Here is a 5276-nt window from a genome sequence, read left to right as displayed (position 1 = left end):
AAAATTCAATTGGATAATTCACTGCATCATCTGCATTCATTGCGCTATCAACAGATTTATATGATGTCACTGCACGTGGCAATTTTTCTTGAATCTGATAATTGATTGCATTGACGTGTAAATTTTTTGGTGTCAGTATTGCGCGTTCTCTCAACCAATTGTGATTCCTTGAACAATATTTGGAAATACACTTTCAATCAACTCTGATGTTGATTGGAGAATGGTACAGAAATTGTTCGACAATGTAATCAATCCATTTGTATTATCGACTCGAACTTTTCCTTTGCCAATATCTAACAATTGCTTCGAGAACCGATCTGCAGATTGGTCGTTGTGGAATTGAACGCGCATATTTATGTACAATGTCAATTTTTGCACATGTCGCCACAGAAGAGGAGACTTTAAACATGCGTTGATCTCATCCGCCGGTGTTGATCGTGAAACCACAGGCAAAATTTTTGTCGAAAATCCCCTGACAATAATATTAATGCACCACCAAAAATTTCTTGATTCTGACGTAGATCTTGCATTGTACGGTGTAATGCTTCCAGCGATTTTTTATGCATCATTGTATATTCATCCATTAGAATAATGGCTGCTTGTTGCAAAACTTTTGCCATCGCAGAATTTCTTGAAATATTGCACGTGGGATGTTCAATCACCTGTTAATTTGAAAATAATTACATTTTAATTAATATCGATTAAATTATAAAGTGATCAATCAATAAATATAAGCATACCTGTACATTCAACGGCAATTTTAATGCAGAGTGCACTGTTCGTCCACCATGCAATAGAGAGCGATTCCCGACGAAGCAAGTGCCAATGCAATTTTTCGTTGCGATCGAATGGCTGCCAAAATGAGTGATATCACAAATGTAATCCACCGACTTCATTTTGTATCGCTTGGATGATGGTATCATAGACATGTTTTTGATGGTCATTTAATTTAGGAACATTCAAATTCACAAATGTTTGCAATTCATTGGGATCATACTATTGTCCACAATGCAATTTTCGATCAAATAAATTATGCATTGGACGATTGGGTGGTGACAAACCTAATAGCCCTATTCCTTTATTTGCAATCGTAAGGCACATATCTTCAATCGGTATCAATGCCTCATTATACATTTCCAATGAAATCAGCAAATCAGTGTTTCTTGTGTGATGACGCATTCGAATCAAATATTCTTCTGCCATAAAATCTTTGTATTTATTCCACAATTCAAGAGGATTTGAGGGAAAACATGTTGACACGATTATGGCATATAAGATACGTATTTGATGTGGAGAAGAAGCAATCGATGCATCGTGAAGCGTTAAATCCCAATGCGCATCATTTTCAATCAAACCTAATTACTCGCATGCTTCACGATACGTCATACATAAATGACCCTTCACTCTTCGCAAACGTTGAAATGGACGTGGCCCAACAACATTTACTAACAACAATCGAAAATAATAACATTCTGCATTGTTTGGATGAACTGTGTACAATCTTCCCATGGTATCTGCAAAAAAAAAACACCCGGATGGCCATCAAGGGGTGCTCCTTGTTTACGTTGTTGCCATTTTTTTGCAGTCCAAGTGAAATAATGCATTACATCTGAATACAGCAACGTTCTGGCAAAGTTATCGTTTTCGCACAATTGAAAGAATGCAGTTAATGTTGTTGCTGGTGGTTGTGTTGCTCCCTGCTGTACATTTGCATCGGTAAAAGATACACGCTTTTCAAGATGAACAGCCAAATGAACCACAGCAGGATATCGCTCATGAATTGGAAATGAATAAGTTCTCCAAAGAGCTTAATTAGTGCTAATGTATTGCCCCATTTGATATTGTGCGATTTCATTAATGCTATTGTCACCAGCTACTCCAAAAACAGCCATATCCCTGCCTACATACATATTTGCAAATGTATTTAATCGATTTTACAGATTTACAGTACTCAACATTTATGTGAGCCTGAAATACTTTTGACAATAGTGGAGAATAAGGCACAATCTAACGATTATCAACTTCAACGTCTTGATTGCGTATTTTAATTGTTGTTGTATGGCCATTATCCTCCAGTGACCGACGTCGGTACAACGGGTATCCGTTGGCACCTGTAATAGTATCCGAAGTTAATGCTCTTGGATACCGTTTTGAACATTTTCCATCGATCATGCATGGCGAATTCATATTTATCTGACCGCAAGTGCCATGGATCATATTCTTCGTAACAAATTCAAATTATTCTGGATCACTGATTTCATCTGGAATTTCAGCTGATATAATGATATCAATTTGATCGGGTGTTATTTTACGAACCAGCCATATCAAGATATGAGCGTGCGGCAGCCCTCTCTTTTGCCATTCAATCGAATACATCCAGCAACGCACCTCCCCATAAGTTCGCAATTTGATAATCAAATCCAAATGTGGCGCGGACTGCCAACATATGTCGATGGTAAAATTGTTAAACGTCCGATATCATTAACATTGCGATCATTCACTATTGCATCTCGCAAATGTATGTATTCTTCCGATCGTAATTTGGCTTGATTGAATCGAAGATAATGAAGGCGTTCTGCTTCAGTTTTCGCATACATGTCAACAACGTATTGGTGGAAAAGTTTGCCATATTGCATAATAAAGTTGTCTTCTTGTGGACGAATCATGAATCCATTATCAGAAAATTAAAGTCATGTCTTCTTGTTATGAAATAAATACAATACCTATTAAATTGAATTCATTTAATTTTACCGGTTCGTGGATCTATCATTCGTATATTGATATGATAGCCGTCGTCACCTTTCCAGTGCAATAATGGATATTGAAATGCATCATAGCTGCGGTGAAGCTCTGAAACACGCCGTAATTCTTCATTTCTTCGATGTAGCACAATATCGCGAGATTGGAACTGGTCTCCAACAATCACAATTGCCACTTCATCAATTGTTGGTGCATTAAATCGTATCGCATGCTCTCCAAAGGGCGTTTGTCAGCCCTTATAACGATTCTGTGATCATCAGATGGCATACGATCGAGAGCGGTTTTAAACAATCGAATTAATTCATTGTACTGATGTAAGAAGATTTGAAGTTCAGAAACAATTTGTCGCCTTGCATGCGCAGCAATTGTACAACGCCGATCCAATTCACAATTTGCATCTCCGATAAAATAGATTTGCAAAAATTGATGATCAGCATCAGGATACGGCAATAAGGATCCAGCTCGATGATAAATCTGACCTTGAATCTGTAATATTTTTTTGAAATGTAATTAGATACTGGATACGAATTCTTGAACACATCAAAAAAATTGCTGCTCAGATCGCAATTTTCATATGATATTCCGCATGAAGTAATTACCTTAAATGTCGGCATGAAATTGTCTTTTACAATTTTGGTCGCACCAAAAGAAGTCATTTGAAATTCCGCATTGTGTTCTTGAATGTGAGGCAAAAAATGCTTAGACGTTTGCGACGTTCCAAAGATGAATGAATGAAGTGGATCGGGGGGAGATTCAAATGCTGGTAGTTTAACTTTTCAATTAGCACAACACATGCCAGGCGTTTCACGCTTAAATTTGGCTGCATCACAATGTGAACATCTCACCGTCATTCCACCAATATTGGCATGTTCACTATAATCATTTTCGCTATTGTAAGCGAAAGCAGCGTATTCCATCTCTTGCACAGCACGACGTGAAAGTCGTGTCGTTCGTCTCGATGCTGGATTTAATGGATTTGGATCTGTCGATCTATGACGGCGTGCGTTTCGTGATTGTTGTACTTGGTTTTGTTGTGAGCGTTCCTCTACACTTTGCGCTCTCCTTTTATTAAAACTATAGGTAGAATTACGCGTACGTCGACCTATAGTTGATCGTCTTGTTGGTGGCATTTTGATGCATATGATGAAATTATGGAAAAAATCTTTTTTAACTATGTTTTCTTGCACTGAACACACTTAGAATCACTTTTTAAATTAATATTAGTTGGATAAATGTAGAGCGTTTTCTACATCTATGTATATGCCAAATCAATAGGCAAACGAAATTTGGCTTTTATATGGCTTTATTTTGTCGTAACTCTTTGACGTTTACAAATTCAATGATCTTACATGCTAAGAAAAAATTCAATTTAGGCAGCAGAATTTATGTTTAGGAATTTTCCATGGAAAAGTCCTGATATTAATGTTGACAAAATAAGCGATGAGTGCGAAGAGTATATAGGCAAAGTAATATTAGTGCAGGTGAGTGTGCATTATGTTGCTGCAGTGGGAGTGGGAGTGCAGTGCATTGAGGAATATGCGATAATAGCAATATGATAAAAAAAAAGCGAAAAACAAAACCGAAGACGGTGACGTTACGTTGTACAACAAAAGCATGAATGCGTGCGACGAGTGGGAGTGTATGTTGGTATGTATGCAAATTATTAACTTAACGAAGATATGTTGGAAAGGCAGGCGTGAAGAATAGTTACCCTCCGAAGAAAGTGATTGATAAACATTTGCATTTGGACAGGTTCATCTGTTTAACATTTGTATGCTGTCAATGAAATTAACTTGTAATAGGTTGCATCGATTTTTTTCGTTAGGTCGGACCGAAATGTAAACTTTTTTTCTTCAAATTTTGAATTTTTTCTAAAAAAAATCATAACTGAAGAATGGCTGAACCGATTTAGGATTTCAAAATCAACTAACCATCATCTCTCCTTCCTGTATCTTTCCTAAAAATTTCATGGCAATATTTCTATCCGTTCTCGAGTTATGGAGTGACAATCAAAATGTACACTTCTTTTTATATATATAGATTGAAAATTTGGAATAAAAAATCGCGCGAACGAAAGAAAATGCTGGATCAAGAGGACTACTGGAAGCTAGTCGTTGCTTGCTGACAAACGAAAAAATAGCTAAGTCGAGGGCGGCTACTAGGGTTGCCAAATTTTTATTTCGGGTTCCCGGGACAAACGTCAAATTTGAGCCAAATTCCCGGGATTTTTTTAAATTTCCCGGGACATTTGAAAAATAAGAAACACCTATATATTTGTATGGGTTGCTCATTCGGCGAAATAATTTTTAGATAGAATTAAACTTTTTAAACTCTTTTATTTATAACAAATATTTTTATGAAACAGGCTAACAATTTATACGTTTACTGGTTTACTGTGTTTAATGCGAATTCAATATTCTATGGATTAATTTTTCAAACGTTATTGCAAAACACTTTCCCATGAAAAATGAATATTTAGGTGTGCGAAATGTCAAACATTGACGATATTCAGAACA

The 5276-nt window shown here is 36.5% G+C and overlaps 1 pseudogene; it reads right to left on the bottom strand.

The window, feature by feature from the left end:
• Nucleotides 1-401: 401 nt before the first annotated feature.
• LOC137241613 (uncharacterized) lies at nt 402-1855 on the bottom strand (annotated as a pseudogene).
• Between the last annotated feature and the right edge of the window lie 3421 nt (nt 1856-5276).

The sequence above is a fragment of the Eurosta solidaginis genome, chromosome 2 (genome assembly GCF_040869045.1).
Source record: "Eurosta solidaginis isolate ZX-2024a chromosome 2, ASM4086904v1, whole genome shotgun sequence".
Lineage (NCBI taxonomy): Eukaryota > Metazoa > Arthropoda > Insecta > Diptera > Tephritidae > Eurosta > Eurosta solidaginis.
This window is presented reverse-complemented; position numbering and strand designations above follow the sequence as displayed.